This window comes from Chlorocebus sabaeus, chromosome 23, assembly GCF_047675955.1.
Source record: "Chlorocebus sabaeus isolate Y175 chromosome 23, mChlSab1.0.hap1, whole genome shotgun sequence".
Taxonomy (NCBI): Eukaryota; Metazoa; Chordata; class Mammalia; order Primates; family Cercopithecidae; genus Chlorocebus; species Chlorocebus sabaeus.
The window spans coordinates 11,181,749-11,197,395 of NC_132926.1; the positions used below are offsets into that span (position 1 = coordinate 11,181,749).

The 15,647-nt window shown below is 39.0% G+C and overlaps 1 protein-coding gene and 1 pseudogene across 3 annotated transcripts in view; both read right to left on the reverse strand.

Moving 5' to 3' along the window:
* RANBP17 (RAN binding protein 17) overlaps nucleotides 1-15,647 on the reverse strand; it is a 425,055-nt gene that overhangs the window by 38,772 nt on the left and 370,636 nt on the right. The window lies entirely within an intron of this gene.
* Nucleotides 7,996-9,688, reverse strand: LOC103244963 (ubiquitin carboxyl-terminal hydrolase 12-like; annotated as a pseudogene).

Consider the following 15,647-nt stretch of genomic DNA (forward strand, 5'->3'; position numbering starts at 1 on the left):
AAAACTGTAACACAGCACCCAACACATAGAAGGTTTTCCCTTCCCATTTGTTTTCCTGGCTACTTCAATCCCTAAACACCAAAGCTCTCTTCTCTCTTTAGGTGTTTTGTCCTTTTTTTTTTTTTTTTTTTGGGTGGCGGGTGAAACTAATGTGTAAAATCTCTAAGTTCTAAATATTTCCTAAATGTGTCACTCCCATATTACATTCATACCACATGACATCCAATTCAATAATGTGTTCAAAATAACAACATATCCTCTTTTATTCTTTATATAAGTTTTATTAATAATGAACTTCATGGGAAATGATCTAGTCATTCCTAGTTGGTTCAACTTTTTGCTTGCCCTTACCTTTCCTTGTTTAGGCTTTTAGCCTACCCTTTACTTCTGCCTGAAATGCACCCATCCCTGCTATGACTAATCTTAAAGGCCTTCCTCCATCAGTTCTAAAATAGCTACATTTAGACACTCTCTATCCAACACCCCACTTTGTTTTTTAAATTTGTCACAAATTTATAGGGTACATGTGAAGTTTTGCTATAAGTATATAACGCTTTCTGATCAGTATATGATACTTAGGCTGTCTGTCATCCGACTACATTTTTGTTAACTATAGTCACCCTACTCTGCTATCAAACATTGAATTTATTCCTTCCATCTTACCATGTTTGTACCTTTAAACCTACTTCTCTTCATCCTCTCCCTTGCCCCTCACTCACCCTTTCGTCTCTGTTATCTATCTGTTTCTTTCTTTTTTTTTTGAGACAGAGTCTTGCTCTGTTGCCCAGGGTGAAGTGCAGTGATCTTGGCTCACTGCAATCTCTGCCTCCTGGGTTCAAGCTATTCTTACTTCAGCCTCCTGAGTAGCTGCCACCACAGGTGTGTGTGCCACCATGCCCAGATCTTTTTTTTTTTTTTTTTTTTTTGAGACGGAGTCTCACTGTCCCAGGTTGGAGTGCAGTGGCATGATCTTGGCTTACTGCAACCTCCCGAGTTCAAGTGATTCTCCAGCCTCAGCCTCCCCGAATAGCTGGGATTACAAGTGCCTGCCACCATGCCTGACTAATTTTTGTATTTTTAGTAGAGACAGGGTTTCACTATGTTGGCCAGGCTGGTCTCCTGACCTCAAGTGATCTGCCCACCTGGGCCTCCCAAAGTGCTGGGATTACAGGTGTGAGCCACTGTGCCCCACTTAATTTTTGTATTTATTTATTTATTTATTTTTGAGTCAGAGTCTCGCTCTGTTGCCCAGGCTGGAGTGCAGTGGCGCAATCTCGGTTCATCACAACCTCCACCTCCCAGGTTCAAGCCATTCTGCTGCAGCCTCCTGAGTAGCTGGGATTACAGGCGTCCGCCATCACACCCAGTTAATTTTTGTACTTTTAGTAGAGATGGGTTTCATCATGTTGGCCAGGCTGGTCTCAAACTCCTGACCTCAAGTGATCCACCGACCTCAGTCTCCCAAAGTGCTGGGATTACAGGCGTGAGCCAGCATGTCTGACCCTCGTTATCTATCTTTCCATTCTCTACCTCCATGGGATTAAATTTTTGAGCTCCCACATATGAATGAGAACATGTGGTATCTGTCTGTCTTTGCCTGGTTTATTTCAGTTAAGATAAAGACCTCCAGTTCCATTCATGTTGCTACAAAAGACATTATTTCATTCTTTTTTATGGCTGAACAGTATTCCATTGTGCATATATACACATTTTCTTTATCCATTCATCTATTGATAGATACTTAGGTTGATTCTATGTCTTTGCTACTGCGAATACTGATGTAATAAACATATGAGTGAGGCATCCCTGTGATATACTGACTTATTTTCCTTTGAGTATACTCCCAGTAGTAGGACTGCTGGATTGAATAGTAATTCTATTTTTAGTTTTTTGAGAAATCTCCATACTGCTTTCCATAGTGGCTGTATTAGTTTACACTCCCACCAACAGTGTACGAGTTTCCTTTTCTCTGCATCCTTGACAACATCTGTTCTTTTTTGCCTTTTTAATAATAGCCATTCTCACAGGGGTAAGATGGTATCTCACTGTGGTTTTGATTCGCATTTCTCTGATGCTTAGTAATGTTGAACATTTTTTCACATACATCTTGGCTGTTTGTGTATCTTCTTTTGAGAAATGTCTATTCATGTCATTTGCCCAGTTTTAAAGGGAATTATTTGTTTTTTCCTATTGAATTGAGTTCCTTATATATTCTGGATATTAATCTCCTGTTAGATGAATAGTTTATAAATATTCTCTCCCATTCAACAGATTGTCTGTTTACTCTGTTGGTTATTTCTTTTGTGATTCAGAAGTTTTTAGTTTAATGAAGTCCCATTTGTCTAATTTTTGTTTTTGTTGCTGTATTTTTGAAGTCTTTGTCATAAATTTTTTGCCTAGATCAATGTTCAGAAGAATTTTCCCTAGGTTTTCTTCCAGCATTTTTTTTTTTTTTTTTTAACAGTTTTGGGCTTTAAGTCTTTAATCCATTTTGAGTTGATTTTTATATATGGTGAGACAGGGGTCCAGTTTCATTCTTCTGCATACGGCTATCCAATTTTTCCAGCACCATTTTATTGGAGAGACTGTCCCTTCCCCATTGTGTATTCTTGTCAGCTTTGTTGAAGATCAGTTGGCTGTAAGTATGTGACTTGACTTCTGGGCTCTCTATTCTGTTCCACTGGTCTATGTGTCTATTTTCATACCAATATCATGTTGCTTTGGTTACTATAGCCTTGTAATATATTTTGAAGTCAGGTAATGCAATGCCTACAAGCTTAGTTCTGGTTGGTCAAGATTACTTTGGCTCTTCAGGCTCTTTTATGGTTCCATATGAATTGTACAATTTTTAAAAAAATTCTGTGAAGAAGGATGGTATTTTGATAGGGATTGCACTGAATCTATACACTGCTTTGGGCAATATGGTCATTTTAACAATATTAATTCTTCTGATCCATGAGCATAGGATGTTTTTCCATTTATTTGTGTCATCTTCAACTTCTTTCATCAGTGTTTTGTAGTTTTCCTTGTAGAGATCTTTCACCTTCTTGGTTAAATGCATTCCTAGGGGTGTGTGTGTGTGTGTGTGTGTGTGTATATTTTTCTTTTTTATTTTTGAGATGGAGTTTTGCTCTTGTTGCCAAGACTGGAGTGCAATGGAGTCATCTTGGCTCAATGCAACCTCCGTTTCCTGGGTTCAAGCGATTCTCCTGCCTCAGCCTCCTGAGTAGCTGGGATTACAGGCATGTGCCACCATGCCTGGCTAATTTTGTATTTTTAGTAGAGATGGGGTTTCTCCATGTTGGTCAGGCTGGTCTCGAACTCCCGACCTCGGGTGATCTGCCCACCTCAGCTTCCCAAAGTGTTGGGATTACAGGCGTGAGCCACCGTGCCTGGCTTCCTAGGTATTTTATAGCTATTGTAAATGGCATTGCCTACTTGATTTCATTCTCGGATAGATCATTATTGGTATGTAGAAATACTATTGGTTTTTTGTACAATGATTTTCTATCCTGTAACTTTTGTGCATTCATTTATCAAATCTAAGTTTCTTGAAATCTTTAGGTTTTTCTGGATATAAGATCTATCATCAGCAAAGAAGAACAATTTGACTTTCACTTTTCCAATCCGATGCCTTTTATTTCTTCTCTTGCCTCACTGCTCTGGCTAGGACTTTTAGTACTATGTTGAATAAGAGTGGTGAAAATGGGAATCCTTGTCTTGTTTCAGTTCTTGAAGGGAATGCTTTCAACTTTTCCCCATTCAGTATGATTTTGGCTGTGGGTTTGTTATACGTGGCCTTTATTGGTTTGAGGTATGTTCCTTCTATGCCTAGTTTGTTGAGGGTTTTTATCATGAAGGATGCTGAATTTTATCAGTTTTTCTGCATCTATTCAGATGATGATATGGGTTTTTGTCCTTAATTTTGTTGGTGTGATGTATCACATTTAATGATTTGTGTACGTTGAATTAACGTAGCATTCCTGGGATAAATCCCACTTGATCATTGTGTATGATCTTTTGGATATGCTGTTGGCTTTGATTAGCTAGCATTTTGTTGAGGATTTCTGCACCTATGTTCATACTGGCCTGTAGTTTTCTTTTTTTGTTGCATCCTTGTCTGATATTGGTATCAGGGTGATAGTATCCTCATAGAATGGGTTAGGGAGAGTTCCCTCCTCCTCAATTTTTTGGAACAGTTTCAGGAGGACTGGTATTAGTTCTTCTTTGTATATTTGGTTTTGTATGTTTGTACGTCTGGATATGAATCCATCTGGTCTTGAGTTTTTTTTTTGTTGGGATTTTTTTTTTTTTTTTTAATTACTGATTTGATCTCACTAGTTGTTACTGGTCTGTTCAGGTCTTCTATTTCTTCCTGGTTCAATCTCAGAACCTTGTATGTTTCCAGGAACTTATCCAATCTTTTCTAGGCTTTCTAGTTGGTGAGCATATCGTTGTTCATAACAGTCTCTGATGATCTTTCATATTTCTGTGGTATCAGTTGTAACGTCTCCTTTTTCATTTCTGATTTAATTTGGGTCTTTTCTTGGTTAGTCTAGCTAGTGGTTTACCTATTTTGTTTACCTTTTTGAAGAAGAACCAACTTTTTGTTGTGTTGATCCTTTGTATTTTTTATTTCTTAGTCTCTATTTCATTTAGTTCTGCTTTGATCTTTACTATTTCTTTTCTATTGGTAATTTTGGGTTTGGTTTTTCCTTGCTTTTCTAGCTCCCTGAGGTGCACTGTCAGATTGTTAATTTGTAATCTTTCCACTTTTTTGGATATTAGCATTTATTGCTATAAACTTCCTTCTTTTTTCACAAATAAACCAACTTTAATAGATATTATTTTGCATCTACATAGAGCCTTCTTCAAGAACCTTAAATGCTTTACAGACATTATCTCTAATGAATCCCCACAATAACCCTATGAGGTAGGTATTACTCCCATTTTAAAAGACAGGGAGACTGAAGCACAGAGAAGTTAAGTGACTTGCCCAAGGTCACACAGTTAAATTTACTGAAGAGCCAGGACATGAGCGCTTTAGCTTCTCAGCTCCCAAATACCTCATATGATAGAATCTTTAATAAAAAGTGTTTTTAAGGAAAGTATCAAGGGTAGTTATGTTATGAAAATGAGGTCTTTCTACTGCCATCAAGGAAAGAAAGAACCCTATACTGATGGTTAGAGGCCACAAGACTCATATAATACAACATTTCCTTCTTTCCCTATTCCCAAGCCTCCTGGTTCCTGTCTTAAATAATCTTTTAAAGGTAAAATATCCAAGACAGAAGCCATGTGACTTAAGAAGTGGGATTTAATTTAGAATATTTACTTTTAGTTAAAATAATTTATAGAATTTTTTATTTCAATATACAAAATATGGGACAGCCATCCCAACAATCATGTACATAGTTACATAGCAATCAGCCACCATTTACAACTTAAACCAGTCCCTCATTTTAATCACAACCAACATACAGCCACACAATGCTTTCTTCATGGGTCACTTTTCTTACTTACTATACCTGTATTTTTTTCCCCAACCCTGACCCTATATGTTTTACAAGTATATTGAGTTTTTGATAAACTTCAAAACATTTTACTTAGATCCAGCGGCATTAAGAAGAAAAAGTAAATGTAAAACTGTCACCCCACAGTCCCTCCCCTGACAAATCATACTATGAAGTATGGTGTGATGTGAACAAAGTATGTGACTACCAGGAACTCAATACATATACTAGAACTTGCTTTAATATGAAATTTAACTTGGCTTTTACTGCATGTTTTTTTAAATGCAAAAATGTAAAAACAAACACAACATAGTATTTCAATGCTGTACCTTTATGCAAATGACTTCATCTATCTTTCTTAAACATGTTGTGATATAGCTAATGTTAAAACTGACACAGCTTCACTTTCTTCTTTTTCTCTGCACTGAAAGCTACAGAAATACAGCTTTAATTTCAAGATAATTTGGTTTAAGCCCTTAAAATAAAAAGCGTACCTCCACTTCTACTGCCCTGACTTTCCCCACATGGTTGATTGTGATTCTCTGTGGCGTGCTGGTAGATCAGGCAGGCTATATATAATTTGTACGAAACATCTCTAGCCAGGATAAGGCTTTATAAACTATCTTAAAGAGAAACTTGTCAAAACACTTGATATTTAGTACAAATACTATTTTTTTTTTCTTTGAGACAGAGTCTCACTCTGTCGCCCAGGCTGGAGTGCAGTGGCGCAATCTCGGCTCACTGTAAGCTCCGCCTCCCGGGTTCACGCCATTCTCCTGCCTCAGCCTCCGGAGTAGCTGGGACTACAGGCGCCTGCCACCACGCCCGGCTAGTTTTTTGTATTTTTTAGTAGAGACGGGGTTTCACCGTGTTCGCCAGGATGGTCTCGATCTCCTGACCTCGTGATCCGCCTGCCTCGGCCTTCCAAAGTGCTGGGATTACAGGCGTGAGCCACCACGCCCGGCCACAAATACTAAATATTATAATTTTCTCCCAGGACATCTGTTTAAGCAGCCCAATTACCTAAGTGACTCTGTTAAAGGTCTGCTTATGGAACAAATAGGTGAAGTCATTTCCTGAGCCAAAAGATACAGATAATAAATGTTAATAACAGCAGCAGACTAAAATATTCCTTTTTGTTGTTTTCCATAGTCAACAGTTTTAGCAAAAGAATTGTAGAAAATGACAGATTTTTTAAAAAAAATTTACTGCTTGAAAAGAGTTTGATAAAGAATATCCAAGACCTGATTGCTATTATTCTGAATATAACTTTCGATAATTTTCTGCAAGTTACATTTGGCTACTGTCAGACAACTTACTGATGCATGGAAAAATGACCGAAAAAACTGCAATGGTTTACATACATTTTATGTTACATATATTACTTCTTAAAACCCCCAACAGAAGGAAGTCTTAGCAAACACAAATGTTAATTTCTGAACACCCTTCCAGTTAGATCTGTAAAGGTAAGGGGAACAGGAGGAAGGATTTGTTCTTTGTATTCCTAGTCTACTTGATTAAAATTTAATCTTCAAAGGGTTTGTTTAGCTCACTCTCCAGACTGCTAGGGTTATGATGAACATTATTACCTCTTTCCAGGGTAAAAAAATGACATCTGAAAATAACATAAATGCTATGACATGATTTTCCCAAGCATGACCTCAACTTGAAACATTAGAATATTTAAGAATTCTAAAGATTGGTATACCACCACTGCACCAGAATTTTTACTTATTCCAACAATTACAGGAATTTTTTTTTTTTTTTGAGACAGAGTCTCGCTCTGTTGCCCAGGCTGGAGTGCAGTGGCATGATCTTGGCTCACTGCAACCTCTGCCCCCTGGGTTCCAGTGATTCTCCCGCCTCAGCCTCCCAAATAGCTGGGATTACAGGCGTGTGCCAACATGCCCGGCTAATTTTTTGTATTTTTAGTAGAGACTGGGTTTCACCGTGTTAGCCAGGATGGTTTCAATCTCCCGACCTCGTGATCTGCCCACCTCGGCCTCCTAAAGCGTTGGGATTACAGGCATGGTCAGGAATTTTTTTTAATAGTTTTTAAATTTTATGAAACTAAAGCTGAAGAAAATAACTGCTTTAGAAACCAAAATAAAAGGACAAATATTTGGCCAGAGATATCAGTTCCTCCTGAAAAACGATATTTACCTCCTCTCATTGCAGTTTTTCTCAAGGTATCTTACTGATTTCAGATAGAATTTAAAATTCACCTTAAAAATAGAAGCAGACAAAAGGACTACTTAAACTGACATTAACTAATAAAAATATGCTCAAATTTACTGACAGAATCATGGGTACTTCATATAATACTTAGACTCTACCAGTTTTAAGTAAAATAAATAAGGAAAAAATTATGATTACAAAGCCAGGTTTCCCCTTGGGGAAACAAAACGCCACTTTTGACCAATTGCTCCCTACATATATTATTATAAGCTTCTTCAGAGAAGCAAAACATCTTTGTCTTCCTGACACTGGATTATCTAGCATGTTAGTTTTTACATAAGGAAGGCAACTGCAAGTGTTGGGCCCAAAAGTATTTCTGGTTTACTCTTGAAAAGACCACTGAATATGCTTCTATACACACTGAACCAGGCAAATTTATGCAGTGTGTTCGACATCATCTCCTTATCAATACAGCACAGATTCTGATTCTTTCTACTGCACCCCCAAGGAATTCACAGCATTATTAGTGCAATTAATAAAGAGAAAACGCGTGTCAATGACTGGAAGGCTGTTTTACAAGAGGAGCTGGTATCTCTGATTTCACCTCCTTGTTGAATGGAACTGTACAGACAGCATGATACCAGAGCAAATAAATCAACTACCATGATTGGAAGGACTTGTCAATCCATCATCTTTGCTTTATCGTGTGCAAAGTGTGCTACTGCCCCCTGAGCTTCCTGCATTTCTCTTTTCTTGAAAAATCAGTGCTTGATCCTTTCCAAAATAACCAGAGAAGAAATGAGGCAGAAAGTATCTCTTTATCACGGTTCCCCCTCAGTCCCGAGACTGATAGATAAGGATGTAACCAGACTCAGAGTTCTTTGAGATATCTGATGTCAGCCCGTAGACTTCTTCAATAGCTTGTGCATCTATTTTTTCTGCAATGTCATCATCAAACAACAACCAAAAATCATGACTCTTAACTGTTGCAATATAATGGCCTCGATTAGGACCAATGCTGACAATGAGGCTGCACACACCCTCCATACTTTCATATGAAGCAAATCTACAAATAAGTCTTCCACAGTGAACCACAACAGCAACAAGGTTGTACGTTCTGTCTGGATTGGTGGTGTCACCTGAAGTGTTAAATAGATGAAGTTTTAAAGGAAAAACTACCTTGTAAGAGAGTTTTGTATATCGATGAAGCTGATCCATATATTTAAATTTCTTCAGGTGTAGAGCTGGAATCATGGGCAGTTTAACTTTCATCTGTTTGTGTGCTTCCTGTTTGCTGTGACACTCTTCACAGTAATACTTGTATTCACTGCATAGAGTTTCTGTGTTGCTGAAAACCCTTAAGCAGTGAGTAATTGATGTATTTTGTTCCACGTTAACAGAAAGGTCTAAAAAATCTTCATCTTTACTAGTTTCACAAATAAGACATCTGGTTTCACTAATGTTCCCTGAAAAAAATCTCATGAACTCACGTTGGGTCTAGGGTGCTGTCATTATTTTCATTATTAATATTACCATTAGGTAGGCGACCATTTTGTTTTTCCTGCTTTCTCTCTTCTTGTAAAATATCAGCAATTGCATTTAGTAGGTAATTTAAGAACTCATGGGCATCTTGTCGCATGCAGTTGTCAAAAAGCTCATTTTCTTTCTGTAATCTTGTGATGAACTTCTTAGGAGGTATTACTCCAACCTTTTTCTTCTGAGTGGCTATGCTATGGAAGAAATCTGCTAAGCATGTAAGAAGGATCTCCTTTTTCCTAGGTTGACTCTTATATGCAAGAACTTTTTCCCGAAATGGACGACAAAAATAAAGTGCTTGAAGAACTGAATTGCAGTAGCAGGTATTCCCCAAACTGACTAATCCAAAAGAGTGCTCACTGACCGGAAACTCTTCTGGACCAACCTTTTTCTAATGCTGAAGCATTGGCGCCCATGGTACAGATGGAGGTGAATTTGGAGACTGTCATTAGTTTTTCCATCTGGCCAGCGCCAACTTCCACCCAATCACAGTAGCGGGGCGGGCGCAGGAGGAGGGGAGCCGGGCCGCCTGCTCACACCGCAGCCCCGCCCACCGAGCCCGCCGGGCCGCTGCTGCCGTCGTTGCTACAGGCGCTCAGGCCTATAAACTTACTTCTTTTTTTTTTTGAGACGGAGTCTCGCTCTGTTGCCCAGGCTGGAGTGCAGTGGCCGGATCTCAGCTCACTGCAAGCTCCGCCTCCCGGGTTTACGCCATTCTCCTGCCTCAGCCTTCCGAGTAGTTGGGACTACAGGTGCCCGCCACCTCGCCCGGCTAATTTTTTTGTATTTTTAGTAGAGACGGGGTTTCACCGCGTTAGCCAGGATGGTCTCGATCTCCTGACCTCGTGATCCGCCCATCTCGGCCTCCCAAAGTGCTGGGATTACAGGCTTGAGCAACCGAGCCCGGCCAAACTTACTTCTTAGCACTGCTTTTGCTATATCCCACAGGCTTTGGTATGTTGTGTTTCCACTTTCATTTGTTTCAAGAAGTTTTTTAAAATTTCCACTATAATTTTTCATTGACCCAGTGATTATTTGGGAGCGAGTTGTTTAATTTCCATTTATTTGTATAGTTTCTAAGTTCCTCTTGGTACTGATTTCTGGTTTTATTCCATTGTGGTCTGAGAAGATACCTGATATGATTTCAATTTTAAAAAATTTGTTGGGCTGGGTGCGGTGGCTCATGCCTGTAATTCCAGCACTTTGGGAGGCCAAGGTGAGCAGACTGCTTGAGTCCAGGAGTTTGAGACCAGCCTGGACAACAAAGCAAAAACTTGTCTCTAAAAAAAAAAAAGTTGGGCCTGGTGGCACATGCCTGTACTCCCAGCTACTTGGGAGGCTAAGGCAGGAGAATTGCTTGAGCTTGGGAACTCAAGGCTGCAGTGAGCCATGACCATGCCACTGTGCTCCAGCTTGGGTGACAAAGTGAGACCCTGTCTCTAAAAAAAATTTTGTTGAGACCTGTTTTGTGGCTTAACATATGGTCTATCCTAGAGAATGCTCCATGCTCCGATGAAAAGAATGTATATTCTGTAGTTGAGTAGATTCTGTAGCTCTGTAAGGTCCATCTGGTTTAAAGTCATTTAAATGCAAAGTGTCTTTGTTGACCTTCTGTCTAGATGATGTTTAATGCTGAGAGTGGGACGTTGAAGTCCTCCACTAGTATTATATTGTAGTGTCTCTCTTCAAATTTAGTCATTTTAGAAATCCAGGTGTTCCAGTGTTGGGTACACACCTGTTTAGAACTGTTATATCCTCTTGCTGGATTGATCCCTTTATCATTATATAGTGATCTTCTTTGTCTTTTTCCCCCTTTTGTTCTTGATGTAAAGTCTGTTTTATCTGATAAAAGGGTAGCTATTCCTGTTCACTTTTGTTTTTTGTTGTGTGGATTATCTTTTTCCATCTCTTTACTTTCACTCTATATGTGTTGACTGCTAAGGTGAGTTTCTTGTAAGCAGTATATAGTTCGATCAAGTTTTTTTTTTCTAATCTATTCAGTCATTATATATCTTTTTAACTAGATAATTTAATCCATTTATGTTCAAGGCTATTACTGGTATGTGAAGGTTTGTTCCTGTCATATTGTTAATTGTTTTCTGGTTGTTTTACGTATTCTTTTTTCCTGTCCTTTTCTCTTACTAATTGTTGTGGTTTGGTGAATTTCTGTAGTGGTACCATTTTAGTCCTTTCTTCTCTTTGTGTGATTGCTTAACCAGTGAATTTTACACTCTTGTGTGTTTTCATGATGGTAAATGTCATCCTTTGTTTTCAGGTTTAGGACTCCCTTGAGCATTTATTGTGGCTGCAGTCTAGTGGTAGCAAACAAATTCCCTTAGCATTTGCTTCTCTTGTAAAGACTATTTCTCCTTCATTTACAAAGGTTAATTTTACTGGATATAGTATTCTTGGCCAGTTTTTCTTTCTGTACTTTGAATATGTCATCCCATTGTCTTCCGGCCTGTAAAGCTTCTGCTGAGAAATCCACTGTTAGCCTGATGGGGTTCCTTTTGTAAGTAACTAGATGCTTTTCTTTTGCAGTTTCAAGGATTTGCTCTTTAAGTTTTACTTTAGATATTCTGACTATAATGTACCATGGAAAAGACCCTTCTGCATTGGATCTTCCTAGGGATCACTGAGTTTCCTGTATGTGAATGTCTACACTTCTTGTAATAAATGGAAAATTTTCTTCTATTATTTCTGTAAATGGGCTTTCTAATGCTTTGTCTCTTTGATCTCATGGATGCTGGCAATTTCAATATTCAATCACTTTATGTTGTTTCATATGTCATGAAGGCTTTGTTCATTCTTACTCTTTCAAAATTTTTTTTGTTTGACTGTATTATTTGAAAAAGTCCTGTCTTCAAGTTCTGAGATTTTCTTCTGCCTTATCTAGCCTATTGTTGAAGCTTTCAAATGTATTTTGTATTTCCCTCAATGAATTCTTCAGTTCCAGAATTTCTATTTATTTATTTTTTAAAAATCTCTTTGGTAATGTTCTCATTCATATCCTCAATTATATTTGTATTGTTTTTCAGATTTCTCTTATAACACACTGAGCTGCTTTAAAGTCAGCATTTTGAATTCTTTATCTGGTATTTTGAAAATTTCTTTTGGAGTAAGATCAATTGCTGGAGAATTACTGTGTTCCTTGGACGGTGTCATATTTTCTTGCTTTTTCATGTTTCCTGTGGCCTTATGTTGATATCTGCCCATCCAATTTAGCAGTCGCTTTTTCTTATTTTTGAATTTACTTTCATAGGGGAGGCATTTTTCCTGAAGAAGTATCTGTGGTATTGGTTGGGTAGGGCACTTTGGCTTTGATTCTGGATGTATGCAGTAGTGTAGTGTGTAATATTATTTCTTTGGCTGTAAGTAGAATTAGTGCTGTCTATAATTTTCTTGGAGGGTTAGGGTACAGTTATTAGTGGAAGCTGTGGCAAATTTGTGCTGGGAGCTGGGAAGCCAGGTAGATCTCAGCCTTTAGGCCCTAGTCATGGCAATGGTGGGATGAATGTGCCTATCTTTGTGCCCCAGGGTGGTATATGCTGGTACTTGTGTTGGCAGTTACGAGCAAGCTGATTCTTGGGCCTCCAGGTGGCTTGCACATATGCTGGTAGCAGCAGCAGTGGGCGAGCAGATTCTAGGGTCCTTGGGTGGCCCATGTAGCGTGGGTGATGGAAGTAGGAGTGGTAGGATGACCCTCTGGGTCTTGAGTGGTGCAGGCTGGGTGAGTGCAGCTCTCTGGGTGGACACCGGGGAATGTCAACAGGAATTCTCAGGACGTGGAGATACAAGGGCTGTGGTTACCAGGGTCAGATGCAGTCCTGTGATGGCTGCACTCCTCAAATGGCACCCTGCTGTACCTGTTCAGGTCTAGAAGGGTGAGTGACCCAGCACAAGTTCCCTGGCTGGTGCAATGCCTTTATAGGGTCTTCAAATCACTGCTCATGCTAATGTTAAGAGTTCATAAGGGTAGAAAAGCTTTCATGTGATTAGGATTGCAGTAGTCTGTGGCAGGCATGTGGACTGCCTAAGTTCTCTCATATATCCTTTTCTCTGCAATACTGAGCCTCTCCGGGCTTCTGGCCAATCTTGGCCGAGCTGGCTGCTTGCTTCCTTCTCTTTCTGTGCCTAGAATGTTTCCTGTGAGTTCTTTATAGGACTCTAGTCTTCTCTTCTAGATGTTCTATTCGAGGTATAAGATTATCTATTCATAATTTTGGTTCTTCCTTCAGGAGAGAGCAGGTGTCTGATGTCTTCAGTCAGCCACCTTGACTTATTCTTTTTCCACCACCCAATTTTAATTCTTTGTTTAGTGCATATAATGACTTGATTTTTTTGGTATGTGTATTTGCTGGTTCAATTATTGCTTGTCTCTTCCCACTAGAATGCAAGCTTTCATGTGAGCAGAAATCTTATCTGTCTTGTTTCCTTCAGTACTGCCAAGGTTTAGAAAGGTACTTGGTATATAGTATATGCACAACTGATAATTACTGAATGAAGGAATTCAGAGCCATCAGTAAGAGCAGATTTTTAAAGACACTGTGCTTGGTGTCTGTGTATAAGAGTCTGGGGTTGGGGTGGGCAGAGAATGGATGGATGATTAAAAAGATAGCATGAAATTAAAAATGCTAATGAATGAAATTAACTGAAATTTTAAAATCATTTTCGCAATATTAGGCAAGTCATCACTCTATCACTGATTCAACTTTTCTGTACCTCCTCATTTTTTCCATCAAGGCAACAACAGAAATGAAACCTGCCTATAATCCAAACAATACCAATAAATTCCTCTTTTTAAAATGTATCATTGTTGGGAAAGGAAAAATCCAAGTGGTTACTTTCAACATTCTAAATAGTCCCCTTTCTTAATGACACAGGGCCCAATTCACTTGCCAGAGTTATCCAGTGGTTACAATGTGAATTTGCAACAATACAAGAGGCTGAAGATAAAACCACCAATATGTACAAAGAAAATAATCTCTACCAGGCCTCTAGCTGTCAAAGCTGTGACCTTTATCAGGTAGATCTAGCAGGGTAGTGTGGTCAGGAAGAATGGGTTTTAGAGTTTGAATGACTCCTAGGTCATTCACTTATTAGTTTTATGATCTTAGGCAACTTGTTTCACCTCTCTGAGCCACAGCTTACCTCATTTGTACAATGAAAATAATATTACCTAATTAATGCATTCAGTAAATATTTACTGAGCACTTACTATAATGCTAGGAACTGGAAGTAAAGTAGTAATAGACTGTTCCTGCCCTTCAGAAACTTACAAGTAGAAAGTAAGAATAAACTAGAAAATAAGTAGAAAATAAGAATAAAGAGTGCTCTTAGAGTACCTAACCTGCTTTTGGTACACAAATGGTTTTGAGAATGAAAACAGTCAAGTATCCACATGAGTCACCTATGACAGCAGCAGGCATGGAGTATGTGCCCATGGTCACACAAGTAGTAAGTGGCAGTGCTGGGACTTAAATCGAAGTTCAGTATTCCCTTCATAATGCCACTTTGTCAAGACGCCCTTGAGAGTCTGTTAAAATGCAGATTCTAAGTCTTAACAAGATCACAGGTCGAAAATAACATAGCTACCTGCAAATAATTCAAAATCTTCAAGTATTACTATGACGTGAGATAAAAGAATGTCAAGCTAAACTGTAATAATAGAAGACAGAATTTCTTCTTATTCCATGAAGAATTAACTGCTATGAGAATTTGCCCTCCTGCCAAACAACTAGAAAACAGGACAAATTATACGAAACAATGGTTTTCAATTATTGTACAACAAGCAGTACAGGACCATTAAACTAGAGAGGAGGAAAACAATTGCTCAAGCTTATTGCCCAAAGCAGTTTCCAGATTGCAGGCTAGTAAGGGAAAACCCAAACAAAGCCAAGCAGTCTCAGTGAGTTGGAGAATAAAAGGTTGAAATCTGGGAAGGCTAAAGCAGCTAAAACTTGTAGTACAGAGTACCAGAGTGTGGGACCTATGTAAGAGAGTTCTACAGATCTCCAAGGGAGTCCTCTCCAGTGTTTGTCTGAAGAGTGACCTATAAAAGTATGAGAAGAGGCCAGGCGCAGTGGCTCATGCCTGTAATCCCAGCACTTTGGGAGATCACTTGAGGTCAGGAGTTTGAGACCAGCCTGGCCAACAAGGTGAAGCCCCGTTTCTACTAAAAATACAAAAAAATTAGTTGGGTGTGGTGGCAAATGCCTGTAATCCCAGGTACTTGGGAGGCTGAGGCAGGAGAATTGCTTGAGCCTGGGAGGCGGAGCCTGCAGTGAGCCGAGATCACGCCACTGCACTCCAGCCTGGGCGACAGAGAGAGACTCCATCTATAAAAAAAAAAAAAAAGTATGAGAAGAAACTCCCAAGGCTGGGGAAAGAACCACTGAAAAGTAATAGGCCAAATAATTC